Source organism: Gobio gobio (assembly GCF_949357685.1).
Source record: "Gobio gobio genome assembly, chromosome: 15".
Taxonomy (NCBI): domain Eukaryota; kingdom Metazoa; phylum Chordata; class Actinopteri; order Cypriniformes; family Gobionidae; genus Gobio; species Gobio gobio.
Window position 1 is genome coordinate 28,545,556 of NC_137108.1, and position 17,524 is coordinate 28,563,079.

The following is a 17,524-nucleotide window of genomic DNA, read 5'->3' on the forward strand; positions in this document are numbered from 1 at the left end:
GAACGGGGTAAACTGGGGCAAATCATACTAGAACGGGGTAAACTGGGGCAAATCATGCTAGAGCGGGGTAAACTGGGGCAAATCATACTAGAACGGGGTAAACTGGGGCAAATCATTCTAGAGCGGGGTAAACTGGGGCAAATCATTCTAGAGCGGGGTAAACTGGGGCAAATCATACTAGAACGGGGTAAACTGGGGCAAATCATTCTAGAGTGGGGTAAACTGGGGCAAATCATACTAGAACGGGGTAAACTGGGGCAAATCATACTAGAACGGGGTAAACTGGGGCAAATCATACTAGAGCTGGGTAAACTGGGGCAAATCATTCTAGAGCGGGGTAAACTGGGGCAAATCATACTAGAACGGGGTAAACTGGGGCAAATCATTCTAGAGCGGGGTAAACTGGGGCAAATCATACTAGAGCTGGGTAAACTGGGGCAAATCATACTAGAGCGGGGTAAACTGGGGCAAATCATTCTAGAGCGGGGTAAACTGGGGTAAATCATACTAGCACGGGGTAAACTGGGGTAAATCATGGTAAACTGGGGTAAATCATACTAGAGCGGGGTAAACTGGGGCAAATCATACTAGAGCGGGGTAAACTGGGGCAAATCATACTAGAGCGGGGTAAACTGGGGCAAATCATATTAGAGCGGGGTAAACTGGGGTAAATCATACTAGAACGGGGTAAATCATACTAGATCTATCTATCTAAACTACTAAAACTCAAACTATTTCAAACTTTAAACTTTTCAAACTATTTCAAACTTTTCAAACTATTTCAAACTTTCTGGTCTAGCTTTTCCAAGCCAACTTAAAGTTTGTCTCGACGAACTTTTTTATCTAGTTATTAAGTTGGCTTGGAAGAGCCAACTTACTGAAATCCTAATAAACTTATTATTATTATTAAGTTGGCTTGGAAGAGCCAACTTACTGAAATCCTAATAAACTTATTATTAAGTTGGCTTGGAAGAGCCAACTTACTGAAATCCTAATAAACTTATTATTATTATTATTATTATTATTTTTCTTACTCAAATTTCTGACTCTAACTCCTCCTAGAGCTTTAACTCTACAAACTCCAAACTCGGCTCAGATCTTCAAACTAGTCTGACTCGCGTTGCTATATCTTTTCTAACTGATCCGACTCACGGTTTTCCTAAAAATGACGATTAAAACTCGGAAAAACTCCCATAGACTTAACATTGACGGAATGTTCAGATTTTCAAACTGTCCAACTGTCAAAAATTCAAATCTACACACTGAAGCCCAGACTCACTCCAACTGACATTCTGTGAAATACATCTGAGCCATAGAGACTCATTAAACTCATCTATCTATCTATCTATCTATCTATCTATCTATCTATCTATCTATCTATCTATCTATCTATCTATCTATCTATCTATCTATCTATCTATCTATCTATCTATCTATCTATCTATCTATCTATCTATCTATCATCTGACTATTTCTATCTATCTATCTATCTATCTATCCATCTATCTATCTATCATCTATCTATCTATCTATCTATCTATCTATCTATCTATCTATCTATCTATCTATCTATCTATCTATCTATCTATCTATCTATCTATCTATCTATCTATCTATCTATCATCTGACTATTTCTATCTATCTATCTATCTATCTATCTATCTATCTATCTATCTATCTATCTATCTATCTATCTATCTATCTATCTATCATCTATCTATCTATCTATCTATCTATCTATCTATCTATCTATCTATCTATCTATCTATCTATCATATTAGAACGGGGTAAACTGGGGCAAATCATTCTAGAGCGGGGTAAACTGGGGCAAATCATTCTAGAGCGGGGTAAACTGGGGCAAATCATACTAGCACGGGGTAAACTGGGGCAAATCATTCTAGAGCGGGGTAAACTGGGGCAAATCATACTAACGCGGGGTAAACTGGGGCAAATCATACTAGCACGGGGTAAACTGGGGCAAATCATTCTAGAGCGGGGTAAACTGGGGCAAATCATACTAGAGCTGGGTAAACTGGGGCAAATCATACTAGAGCGGGGTAAACTGGGGCAAATCATTCTAGAGCGGGGTAAACTGGGGCAAATCATACTAGAGCGGGGTAAACTGGGGCAAATCATTCTAGAGCGGGGTAAACTGGGGCAAATCATACTAGAACGGGGTAAACTGGGGCAAATCATACTAGCACGGGGTAAACTGGGGCAAATCATACTAGAGCTGGGTAAACTGGGGCAAATCATACTAGCGCGGGGTAAACTCGGGCAAATCATACTAGCACGGGGTAAACTGGGGCAAATCATACTAGAGCTGGGTAAACTGGGGCAAATCATACTAGAACGGGGTAAACTGGGGCAAATCATACTAGAGCGGGGTAAACTGGGGCAAATCATACTAGAACTGGGTAAACTGGGGCAAATCATACTAGAGCGGGGTAAACTGGGGTAAATCATACTAGATCGGGGTAAACTGGGGCAAATCATACTAGAGCGGGGTAAACTGGGGCAAATCATTCTAGAGCGGGGTAAACTGGGGTAAATCATACTAGATCGGGGTAAACTGGGGTAAATCATACTAGAGCGGGGTAAACTGGGGTAAATCATACTAGAGCGGGGTAAACTGGGGTAAATCATACTAGAGCGGGGTAAACTGGGGTAAATCATACTAGATCGGGGTAAACTGGGGTAAATCAAACTAGAGCGGGGTAAACTGGGGTAACTCATACTAGAGCGGGGTAAACTGGGGCAAATCATACTAGATTGGGGTAAACTGTGGTAAATCATACTAGCACGGGGTAAACTGGGGCAAATCATACTAGATCGGGGTAAACTGGGGTAAATCATACTAGAGCGGGGTAAACTGGGGTAAATCATACTAGAGCGGGGTAAACTGGGGCAAATCATACTAGAGCGGGGTAAACTGGGGCAAATCATACTAGAGCGGGGTAAACTGGGGTAAATCATACTAGAGCGGGGTAAACTGGGGCAAATCATACTAGAGCGGGGTAAACTGGGGTAAATCATACTAGATCGGGGTAAACTGGGGTAAATCATACTAGATCGGGGTAAACTGGGGTAAATCATACTAGATCGGGGTAAACTGGGGTAAATCATACTAGAGCGGGGTAAACTGGGGTAAATCATACTAGATCGGGGTAAACTGGGGTAAATCATACTAGAGCGGGGTAAACTGGGGTAAATCATACTAGATCGGGGTAAACTGGGGCAAATCATACTAGAGCGGGGTAAACTGGGGTAAATCATACTAGATCGGGGTAAACTGGGGTAAATCATACTAGCACGGGGTAAACTGGGGCAAATCATACTAGATCGGGGTAAACTGGGGTAAATCATACTAGAGCGGGGTAAACTGGGGCAAATCAAACTAGAGCGGGGTAAACTGGGGTAAATCAAACTAGAGCGGGGTAAACTGGGGTAACTCATACTAGAGCGGGGTAAACTGAGGTAAATCATACTAGAACGGGGTAAACTGGGGCAAATCATACTAGCACGGGGTAAATCATACTAGAACGGGGTAAACTGGGGTAAATCATACTAGCACGGGGTAAACTGGGGCAAATCATACACATGTGTAAACTTTTTAAACTATTTCAAACTATTTATTTAAAACTTTTCAAACTATTTCAAACTTTCTGGTCTAGCTTTTCCAAGCCAACTTAAAGTTTGTCTCGACGAACTTTTTTATCTAGTTATTATTATTTTTCTTACTCAAATTTCTGACTCTAACTCCTCCTAGAGCTTTAACTCTACAAACTCCAAACTCGGCTCAGATCTTCAAACTAGTCTGACTCGCGTTGCTATATCTTTTCTAACTGATCCGACTCACGGTTTTCCTAAAAATGACGATTAAAACTCGGAAAAACTCCCATAGACTTAACATTGACGGAATGTTCAGATTTTCAAACTGTCCAACTGTCAAAAATTCAAATCTACACACTGAAGCCCAGACTCACTCCAACTGACATTCTGTGAAATACATCTGAGCCATAGAGACTCATTAAACTCATCTATCTATCTATCTATCTATCTATCTATCTATCTATCTATCTATCTATCTATCTATCTATCTATCTATCTATCTATCTATCTATCTATCTATCTATCTATCTATCTATCTATCATCTGACTATTTCTATCTATCTATCTATCTATCTATCTATCTATCTATCTATCATCTATCTATCTATCTATCTATCTATCTATCTATCTATCTATCTATCTATCTATCTATCTATCTATCTATCTATCTATCTATCATCTGACTATTTCTATCTATCTATCTATCTATCTATCTATCTATCTATCTATCTATCTATCTATCTATCTATCTATCTATCTATCATCTATCTATCTATCTATCTATCTATCTATCTATCTATCTATCTATCTATCTATCTATCTATCTATCTATCTATCATATTAGAACGGGGTAAACTGGGGCAAATCATTCTAGAGCGGGGTAAACTGGGGCAAATCATTCTAGAGCGGGGTAAACTGGGGCAAATCATACTAGCACGGGGTAAACTGGGGCAAATCATTCTAGAGCGGGGTAAACTGGGGCAAATCATACTAACGCGGGGTAAACTGGGGCAAATCATACTAGCACGGGGTAAACTGGGGCAAATCATTCTAGAGCGGGGTAAACTGGGGCAAATCATACTAGAGCTGGGTAAACTGGGGCAAATCATACTAGAGCGGGGTAAACTGGGGCAAATCATTCTAGAGCGGGGTAAACTGGGGCAAATCATACTAGAGCGGGGTAAACTGGGGCAAATCATTCTAGAGCGGGGTAAACTGGGGCAAATCATACTAGAACGGGGTAAACTGGGGCAAATCATACTAGCACGGGGTAAACTGGGGCAAATCATACTAGAGCTGGGTAAACTGGGGCAAATCATACTAGCGCGGGGTAAACTCGGGCAAATCATACTAGCACGGGGTAAACTGGGGCAAATCATACTAGAGCTGGGTAAACTGGGGCAAATCATACTAGAACGGGGTAAACTGGGGCAAATCATACTAGAGCGGGGTAAACTGGGGCAAATCATACTAGAACTGGGTAAACTGGGGCAAATCATACTAGAGCGGGGTAAACTGGGGTAAATCATACTAGATCGGGGTAAACTGGGGCAAATCATACTAGAGCGGGGTAAACTGGGGCAAATCATTCTAGAGCGGGGTAAACTGGGGTAAATCATACTAGATCGGGGTAAACTGGGGTAAATCATACTAGAGCGGGGTAAACTGGGGTAAATCATACTAGAGCGGGGTAAACTGGGGTAAATCATACTAGAGCGGGGTAAACTGGGGTAAATCATACTAGATCGGGGTAAACTGGGGTAAATCAAACTAGAGCGGGGTAAACTGGGGTAACTCATACTAGAGCGGGGTAAACTGGGGCAAATCATACTAGATTGGGGTAAACTGTGGTAAATCATACTAGCACGGGGTAAACTGGGGCAAATCATACTAGATCGGGGTAAACTGGGGTAAATCATACTAGAGCGGGGTAAACTGGGGTAAATCATACTAGAGCGGGGTAAACTGGGGCAAATCATACTAGAGCGGGGTAAACTGGGGCAAATCATACTAGAGCGGGGTAAACTGGGGTAAATCATACTAGAGCGGGGTAAACTGGGGCAAATCATACTAGAGCGGGGTAAACTGGGGTAAATCATACTAGATCGGGGTAAACTGGGGTAAATCATACTAGATCGGGGTAAACTGGGGTAAATCATACTAGATCGGGGTAAACTGGGGTAAATCATACTAGAGCGGGGTAAACTGGGGTAAATCATACTAGATCGGGGTAAACTGGGGTAAATCATACTAGAGCGGGGTAAACTGGGGTAAATCATACTAGATCGGGGTAAACTGGGGCAAATCATACTAGAGCGGGGTAAACTGGGGTAAATCATACTAGATCGGGGTAAACTGGGGTAAATCATACTAGCACGGGGTAAACTGGGGCAAATCATACTAGATCGGGGTAAACTGGGGTAAATCATACTAGAGCGGGGTAAACTGGGGCAAATCAAACTAGAGCGGGGTAAACTGGGGTAAATCAAACTAGAGCGGGGTAAACTGGGGTAACTCATACTAGAGCGGGGTAAACTGAGGTAAATCATACTAGAACGGGGTAAACTGGGGCAAATCATACTAGCACGGGGTAAATCATACTAGAACGGGGTAAACTGGGGTAAATCATACTAGCACGGGGTAAACTGGGGCAAATCATACACATGTGTAAACTTTTTAAACTATTTCAAACTATTTATTTAAAACTTTTCAAACTATTTCAAACTTTCTGGTCTAGCTTTTCCAAGCCAACTTAAAGTTTGTCTCGACGAACTTTTTTATCTAGTTATTATTATTTTTCTTACTCAAATTTCTGACTCTAACTCCTCCTAGAGCTTTAACTCTACAAACTCCAAACTCGGCTCAGATCTTCAAACTAGTCTGACTCGCGTTGCTATATCTTTTCTAACTGATCCGACTCACGGTTTTCCTAAAAATGACGATTAAAACTCGGAAAAACTCCCATAGACTTAACATTGACGGAATGTTCAGATTTTCAAACTGTCCAACTGTCAAAAATTCAAATCTACACACTGAAGCCCAGACTCACTCCAACTGACATTCTGTGAAATACATCTGAGCCATAGAGACTCATTAAACTCATCTATCTATCTATCTATCTATCTATCTATCTATCTATCTATCTATCTATCTATCTATCTATCTATCTATCTATCTATCTATCTATCTATCCGTCTATCCGTCTATCCGTCTATCCGTCTATCCGTCTATCTATCTATCTATCTATCTATCTATCTATCTATCTATCTATCTATCTATCTATCTATCTATCTATCATCTGACTATTTCTATCTATCTATCTATCTATCTATCTATCTATCTATCTATCTATCTATCTATCTATCTATCTATCTATCTATCTATCTATCTATCTATCTATCTATCTATCTATCTATCTGACTATTTCTTTCTATCTATCTATCTATCTATCTATCTATCTATCTATCTATCTATCTATCTATCTATCTATCTATCTATCTATCTATCTATCTATCTATCTATCTATCTATCTATCTATCTATCTATCATCTGACTATTTCTTTCTATCTATCTATCTATCTATCTATCTATCTATCTATCTATCTATCTATCTATCTATCTATCTATCTATCTATCTATCTATCTATCTATCTATCTATCTATCTATCTATCTATCTATCTGACTATTTCTTTCTATCTATCTATCTATCTATCTATCTATCTATCTATCTATCTATCTATCTATCTATCTATCTATCTATCTATCTATCATCTGACTATTTCTATCTATCTATCTATCTATCTATCTATCTATCTATCTATCTATCTATCTATCTATCTATCTATCTATCTATCTATCTATCTATCTATCTATCTATCTATCTATCTATCTATCTATCTATCTATCTATCTATCTATCATACTAGAACGGGGTAAACTGGGGCAAATCATACTAGAACGGGGTAAACTGGGGCAAATCATACTAGCGCGGGGTAAACTGGGGCAAATCATACTAGAACGGGGTAAACTGGGGCAAATCATTCTAGAGCGGGGTAAACTGGGGCAAATCATACTAGAACGGGGTAAACTGGGGCAAATCATTCTAGAGCGGGGTAAACTGGGGCAAATCATACTAGAGCGGGGTAAACTGGGGCAAATCATTCTAGAGCGGGGTAAACTGGGGCAAATCATACTAGAACGGGGTAAACTGGGGCAAATCATGCTAGAGCGGGGTAAACTGGGGCAAATCATACTAGAACGGGGTAAACTGGGGTAAATCATACTAGCGCGGGGTAAACTGGGGCAAATCATACTAGAACGGGGTAAACTGGGGTAAATCATACTAGCGCGGGGTAAACTGGGGCAAATCATACTAGAACGGGGTAAACTGGGGCAAATCATACTAGAACGGGGTAAACTGGGGCAAATCATACTAGAGCGGGGTAAACTGGGGCAAATCATTCTAGAGCGGGGTAAACTGGGGCAAATCATACTAGAACGGGGTAAACTGGGGCAAATCATGCTAGAGCGGGGTAAACTGGGGCAAATCATACTAGAACGGGGTAAACTGGGGCAAATCATGCTAGAGCGGGGTAAACTGGGGCAAATCATACTAGAACGGGGTAAACTGGGGTAAATCATACTAGCGCGGGGTAAACTGGGGCAAATCATACTAGAACGGGGTAAACTGGGGTAAATCATACTAGCGCGGGGTAAACTGGGGCAAATCATACTAGAACGGGGTAAACTGGGGCAAATCATTCTAGAGCGGGGTAAACTGGGGCAAATCATACTAGAACGGGGTAAACTGGGGCAAATCATTCTAGAGCGGGGTAAACTGGGGCAAATCATACTAGAGCGGGGTAAACTGGGGCAAATCATTCTAGAGCGGGGTAAACTGGGGCAAATCATTCTAGAGCGGGGTAAACTGGGGCAAATCATACTAGAACGGGGTAAACTGGGGCAAATCATGCTAGAGCGGGGTAAACTGGGGCAAATCATACTAGCGCGGGGTAAACTGGGGCAAATCATACTAGAGCGGGGTAAACTGGGGTAAATCATACTAGCGCGGGGTAAACTGGGGCAAATCATACTAGCGCGGGGTAAACTGGGGCAAATCATGCTAGAGCGGGGTAAACTGGGGCAAATCATGCTAGAGCGGGGTAAACTGGGGCAAATCATACTAGAACGGGGTAAACTGGGGCAAATCATTCTAGAGCGGGGTAAACTGGGGCAAATCATTCTAGAGCGGGGTAAACTGGGGCAAATCATACTAGAACGGGGTAAACTGGGGCAAATCATTCTAGAGTGGGGTAAACTGGGGCAAATCATACTAGAACGGGGTAAACTGGGGCAAATCATACTAGAACGGGGTAAACTGGGGCAAATCATACTAGAGCGGGGTAAACTGGGGCAAATCATACTAGAGCTGGGTAAACTGGGGCAAATCATTCTAGAGCGGGGTAAACTGGGGCAAATCATACTAGAACGGGGTAAACTGGGGCAAATCATTCTAGAGCGGGGTAAACTGGGGCAAATCATACTAGAGCGGGGTAAACTGGGGCAAATCATACTAGAACGGGGTAAACTGGGGCAAATCATTCTAGAGCTGGGTAAACTGGGGCAAATCATACTAGAGCGGGGTAAACTGGGGCAAATCATTCTAGAGCGGGGTAAACTGGGGTAAATCATACTAGCACGGGGTAAACTGGGGTAAATCATGGTAAACTGGGGTAAATCATACTAGAGCGGGGTAAACTGGGGCAAATCATACTAGAGCGGGGTAAACTGGGGCAAATCATACTAGAGCGGGGTAAACTGGGGCAAATCATATTAGAGCGGGGTAAACTGGGGTAAATCATACTAGGACGGGGTAAACTGGGGCAAATCATACTAGAACGGGGTAAATCATACTAGATCTATCTATCTAAACTACTAAAACTCAAACTATTTCAAACTTTAAACTTTTCAAACTATTTCAAACTTTTCAAACTATTTCAAACTTTCTGGTCTAGCTTTTCCAAGCCAACTTAAAGTTTGTCTCGACGAACTTTTTTATCTAGTTATTATTATTATTTTTCTTACTCAAATTTCTGACTCTAACTCCTCCTAGAGCTTTAACTCTACAAACTCCAAACTCGGCTCAGATCTTCAAACTAGTCTGACTCGCGTTGCTATATCTTTTCTAACTGATCCGACTCACGGTTTTCCTAAAAATGACGATTAAAACTCGGAAAAACTCCCATAGACTTAACATTGACGGAATGTTCAGATTTTCAAACTGTCCAACTGTCAAAAATTCAAATCTACACACTGAAGCCCAGACTCACTCCAACTGACATTCTGTGAAATACATCTGAGCCATAGAGACTCATTAAACTCATCTATCTATCTATCTATCTATCTATCTATCTATCTATCTATCTATCTATCTATCTATCTATCTATCTATCTATCTATCTATCTATCTATCTATCTATCTATCTATCTATCTATCTATCTATCTATCTATCTATCTATCCGTCTATCCGTCTATCCGTCCGTCTATCCGTCTGTCTGTCTATCTATCTATCTATCTATCTATCTATCTATCTATCTATCTATCTATCTATCTATCTATCTATCTATCTATCTATCTATCTATCCGTCTATCCGTCCGTCTATCCGTCTGTCTGTCTATCTATCTATCTATCTATCTATCTATCTATCTATCTATCTATCTATCTATCTATCTATCTATCTATCTATCTATCTATCTATCTATCTATCTATCTATCTATCTATCTATCTATCATCTGACTATTTCTATCTATCTATCTATCTATCTATCTATCTATCTATCTATCTATCTATCTATCTATCTATCTATCTATCTATCTATCTATCTATCTATCTATCTATCTATCTATCTATCTATCTATCTATCTATCTATCTATCTATCTATCTGACTATTTCTTTCTATCTATCTATCTATCTATCTATCTATCTATCTATCTATCTATCTATCTATCTATCTATCTATCTATCTATCTATCTATCTATCTATCTATCTATCTATCTATCATCTGACTATTTCTATCTATCTATCTATCTATCTATCTATCTATCTATCTATCTATCTATCTATCTATCTATCTATCTATCTATCTATCTATCTATCTATCTATCTATCTATCTATCATACTAGAACGGGGTAAACTGGGGCAAATCATACTAGAACGGGGTAAACTGGGGTAAATCATACTAGCGCGGGGTAAACTGGGGCAAATCATACTAGAACGGGGTAAACTGGGGCAAATCATACTAGCGCGGGGTAAACTGGGGCAAATCATACTAGAACGGGGTAAACTGGGGCAAATCATTCTAGAGCGGGGTAAACTGGGGCAAATCATACTAGAACGGGGTAAACTGGGGCAAATCATTCTAGAGCGGGGTAAACTGGGGCAAATCATACTAGAGCGGGGTAAACTGGGGCAAATCATTCTAGAGCGGGGTAAACTGGGACAAATCATTCTAGAGCGGGGTAAACTGGGGCAAATCATACTAGAACGGGGTAAACTGGGGCAAATCATGCTAGAGCGGGGTAAACTGGGGCAAATCATACTAGAACGGGGTAAACTGGGGTAAATCATACTAGCGCGGGGTAAACTGGGGCAAATCATACTAGAACGGGGTAAACTGGGGTAAATCATACTAGCGCGGGGTAAACTGGGGCAAATCATACTAGAACGGGGTAAACTGGGGCAAATCATTCTAGAGCGGGGTAAACTGGGGCAAATCATACTAGAACGGGGTAAACTGGGGCAAATCATTCTAGAGCAGGGTAAACTGGGGCAAATCATACTAGAGCGGGGTAAACTGGGGCAAATCATTCTAGAGCGGGGTAAACTGGGGCAAATCATTCTAGAGCGGGGTAAACTGGGGCAAATCATACTAGAACGGGGTAAACTGGGGCAAATCATGCTAGAGCGGGGTAAACTGGGGCAAATCATACTAGCGCGGGGTAAACTGGGGCAAATCATACTAGAACGGGGTAAACTGGGGTAAATCATACTAGCGCGGGGTAAACTGGGGCAAATCATACTAGAACGGGGTAAACTGGGGCAAATCATGCTAGAGCGGGGTAAACTGGGGCAAATCATACTAGAACGGGGTAAACTGGGGCAAATCATTCTAGAGCGGGGTAAACTGGGGCAAATCATTCTAGAGCGGGGTAAACTGGGGCAAATCATACTAGAACGGGGTAAACTGGGGCAAATCATTCTAGAGCGGGGTAAACTGGGGCAAATCATACTAGAACGGGGTAAACTGGGGCAAATCATACTAGAACGGGGTAAACTGGGGCAAATCATACTAGAGCGGGGTAAACTGGGGCAAATCATACTAGAGCTGGGTAAACTGGGGCAAATCATTCTAGAGCGGGGTAAACTGGGGCAAATCATACTAGAACGGGGTAAACTGGGGCAAATCATTCTAGAGCGGGGTAAACTGGGGCAAATCATACTAGAGCTGGGTAAACTGGGGCAAATCATACTAGAGCGGGGTAAACTGGGGCAAATCATTCTAGAGCGGGGTAAACTGGGGTAAATCATACTAGCACGGGGTAAACTGGGGTAAATCATGGTAAACTGGGGTAAATCATACTAGAGCGGGGTAAACTGGGGCAAATCATACTAGAGCGGGGTAAACTGGGGCAAATCATACTAGAGCGGGGTAAACTGGGGCAAATCATATTAGAGCGGGGTAAACTGGGGTAAATCATACTAGGACGGGGTAAACTGGGGCAAATCATACTAGAACGGGGTAAATCATACTAGATCTATCTATCTAAACTACTAAAACTCAAACTATTTCAAACTTTAAACTTTTCAAACTATTTCAAACTTTTCAAACTATTTCAAACTTTCTGGTCTAGCTTTTCCAAGCCAACTTAAAGTTTGTCTCGACGAACTTTTTTATCTAGTTATTATTATTTTTCTGACCGCTAACTTTACAACTCTAACTCCTCCTAGAGCTTTAACTCCACATACTCCAAACTCGGCTCAGACCTTCAAACTAGTCTAACTCGGTATGCTATATCTTTTCTAACTGATCCGACTCACGGTTTTCCTAAAAATGACGATTAAAACTCGGAAAAACTCCCATAGACTTAACATTGACGGAATGTTCAGATTTTCAAACTGTCCAACTGTCAAAAATTCAAATCTAAACACTGTAGCCCAGACTCACTCCAACTGACATTCTGTGAAATACATCTGAGCCATAGAGACTCATTAAACTCATCTGGGGTAAACTGGGGCAAATCATACTAGAGCGGGGTAAACTGGGGCAAATCATACTAGAGCGGGGTAAACTGGGGCAAATCATACTAGAGCGGGGTAAACTGGGGCAAATCATACTAGAGCTGGGTAAACTGGGGCAAATCATACTAGATCGGGGTAAACTGGGGCAAATCATACTAGATCGGGGTAAACTGGGGCAAATCATACTAGAGCTGGGTAAACTGGGGCAAATCATACTAGATCGGGGTAAACTGGGGCAAATCATACTAGATCGGGGTAAACTGGGGCAAATCATATTAGAGTGGGGTAAACCGGGGTAAATCATACTAGAGTGGGGTAAAACGGGGTAAATCATACTAGAGCGGGGTAAACTGGGGTAAATCATACTAGAGCGGGGTAAACTGGGGTAAATCATACTAGAGCGGGGTAAACTGGGGTAAATCATACTAGAGCGGGGTAAACTGGGGTAAATCATACTAGAGCTGGGTAAACTAGGGTAAATCATATTAGAGTGGGGTAAACTGGGGTAAATCATACTAGCGTGGGGTAAACTGGGGTAAATCATACTAGAGCGGGGTAAACTGGGGTAAATCATATTAGAGTGGGGTAAACTGGGGTAAATCATACTAGCGTGGGGTAAACTGGGGTAAATCATACTAGCGTGGGGTAAACTGGGGTAAGTCATACTAGAGCGGGGTAAACTGGGGTAAATCATACTAGAGCTGGTAAACTGGGGTAAATCATATTAGAGTGGGGTAAACTGGGGTAAATCATACTAGCGTGGGGTAAACTGGGGTAAATCATACTAGAGCGGGGTAAACTGTGGTCTATCTATCATCTATCTATCTATCTATCTATCTATCTATCTATCTATTTATCTATCTATCTATCTATCTATCTATCTATCTATCTATCTATCTATCTATCTATCTATCTATCTATCTATCTATCTATCTATCTATCTATCTATCTATCTATCTATCTATCTATCTATCTATCTAAACTACTAAAACTCAAACTATTTCAAACTTTAAACTTTTTAAACTATTTCAAACTATTTATTTAAAACTTTTCAAACTATTTCAAACTTTCTGGTCTAGCTTTTCCAAGCCAACTTAAAGTTTGTCTCGACGAACTTTTTTATCTAGTTATTATTATTCTTCTTAGACTAAAAAACTAATTGCTACTCCTCCTAGACTGTTCAAGCTACATCCACCAAACTCGGATCAGACCTTCAGACTAGTCTGACTCGGGTTGCTTTATCTTTTTAGACTGATCCGACTTACGGTTTTCCTAAAAAAGCTGATTAAAACTTGGAAAAACTCCCATAGACTTTCATTGACGGAATGTTCAGATTTTCAAACTGTTCAACTGTCAAAAATTCAAATCTAAACACTGAAGCCCAGACTCACTCCAACTGACATTCTGTGAAATACATCTGAGCCATAGAGACTCATTAAACTCATCTATCTATCTATCTATCTATCTATCTATCTATCTATCTATCTATCTATCTATCTATCTATCTATCTATCTATCTATCTATCTATCTATCTATCTATCTATCTATCTATCTATCTATCTATCTATCTATCTATCTATCTATCTATCTATCTATCTATCTATCTATCTATCTATCTATCTATCATCTGACTATTTCTATCTATCTATCTATCTATCTATCTATCTATCTATCTATCTATCTATCTATCTATCTATCTATCTATCTATCTATCTATCTATCTATCTATCTATCTATCTATCTATCTATCTATCATCTGACTATTTCTATCTATCATCTGACTATTTCTATCTATCTATCTATCTATCTATCTATCTATCTATCTATCTATCTATCTATCTATCTATCTATCTATCTATCTATCTATCTATCTATCTATCTATCTATCTATCTATCTATCTATCTATCTATCTATCTATCTATCTATCTGTCATCTGACTATTTCTATCTATCATCTGACTATTTCTATCTATCATCTGACTATTTCTATCTATCATCTGACTATTTCTATCTATCATCTGACTATTTCTATCTATCATCTGACTATTTCTATCTATCATCTGACTATTTCTATCTATCATCTGACTATTTCTATCTATCATCTGACTATTTCTATCTATCATCTGACTATTTCTATCTATCATCTGACTATTTCTATCTATCATCTGACTATTTCTATCTATCATCTGACTATTTCTATCTATCATCTAACTATTTCTATCTATCATCTGACTATTTCTATCTATCATCTGACTATTTCTATCTATCATCTGACTATTTCTATCTATCATCTAACTATTTCTATCTATCATCTGACTATTTCTATCTATCATCTAACTATTTCTATCTATCATCTGACTATTTCTTTCTATCATCTGACTATTTCTATCTATCATCTGACTATTTCTATCTATCATCTGACTATTTCTTTCTATCATCTGACTATCATCTGACTATTTCTATCTATCATCTGACTATTTCTATCTATCATCTGACTATTTCTATCTATCATCTGACTATTTCTATCTATCATCTGACTATTTCTATCTATCATCTGACTATTTCTATCTATCATCTGACTCTTTCTATCTATCATCTGACTATTTCTATCTATCATCTGACTATTTCTATCTATCATCTGACTATTTCTATCTATCATCTGACTATTTCTATCTATCTATCTATCTATCTATCTATCTATCTATCTATCTATCTATCTATCTATCTATCTATCTATCTATCTATCTATCTATCTATCTATCTATCTATCTATCTATCTATCTATCTATCTATCTATCTATCTATCTATCTATCTATCTATCTATCTATCTATCATCTGACTATTTCTATCTATCTATCTATCTATCTATCTATCTATCTATCTATCTATCTATCTATCTATCTATCTATCTATCTATCTATCTATCTATCTATCTATCTATCTATCTATCTATCTATCTATCTATCTATCTATCTATCTATCTATCTATCTATAGCGCGGGGTAAACTGGGGCAAATCATTCTAGCACGGGGTAAACTGGGGCAAATCATTCTAGAGCGGGGTAAACTGGGGCAAATCATTCTAGAGCGGGGTAAACTGGGGCAAATCATACTAGCACGGGGTAAACTGGGGCAAATCATTCTAGAGCGGGGTAAACTGGGGCAAATCATTCTAGAACGGGGTAAATCATACTAGAGCACTACCTTAGCAACTGCATAGCAACCACCCTAGCAACCACATAGCAAGACCTTAGCAACCACCTGAGTACCCTAGCAACCGCACGGCAACCACCCTAGCAACCTCCTTAGTAGCCTAGCTTTCTATCTATCTATCTATCTATCTATCTATCTATCATCTATCATCTGACTATTTCTATCTATCATCTGACTATTTCTATCTATCATCTGACTATTTCTATCTATCATCTAACTATTTCTATCTATCATCTGACTATTTCTATCTATCATCTGACTATTTCTATCTATCATCTGACTATTTCTATCTATCATCTGACTATTTCTATCTATCATCTGACTATTTCTATCTATCATCTGACTATTTCTATCTATCATCTGACTATTTCTATCTATCATCTGACTATTTCTATCTATCATCTGACTATTTCTATCTATCATCTGACTATTTCTTTCTATCATCTGACTATTTCTATCTATCATCTAACTATTTCTATCTATCATCTGACTATTTCTATCTATCATCTGACTATTTCTATCTATCATCTGACTATTTCTATCTATCATCTGACTATTTCTATCTATCATCTAACTATTTCTATCTATCATCTGACTATTTCTATCTATCATCTAACTATTTCTATCTATCATCTGACTATTTCTATCTATCATCTAACTATTTCTATCTATCATCTAACTATTTCTATCTATCATCTGACTATTTCTATCTATCATCTAACTATTTCTATCTATCATCTGACTATTTCTATCTATCATCTAACTATTTCTATCTATCATCTGACTATTTCTATCTATCATCTAACTATTTCTATCTATCATCTGACTATTTCTATCTATCATCTAACTATTTCTATCTATCATCTGACTATTTCTATCTATCATCTAACTATTTCTATCTATCATCTGACTATTTCTATCTATCATCTAACTATTTCTATCTATCATCTGACTATTTCTATCTATCATCTAACTATTTCTATCTATCATCTGACTATTTCTATCTATCATCTAACTATTTCTATCTATCATCTAACTATTTCTATCTATCATCTGACTATTTCTATCTATCATCTAACTATTTCTATCTATCATCTGACTATTTCTATCTATCATCTGACTATTTCTATCTATCATCTAACTATTTCTATCTATCATCTAACTATTTCTATCTATCATCTAACTATTTCTATCTATCATCTAACTATTTCTATCTATCATCTGACTATTTCTATCTATCATCTGACTATTTCTATCTATCTATCTATCTATCTATCTATCTATCTATCTATCTATCTATCTATCTATCTATCTATCTATCTATCTATCTATCTATCTATCTATCTATCTATCTATCTATCTATCTATCTATCTATCTATCTATCTATCTATCTA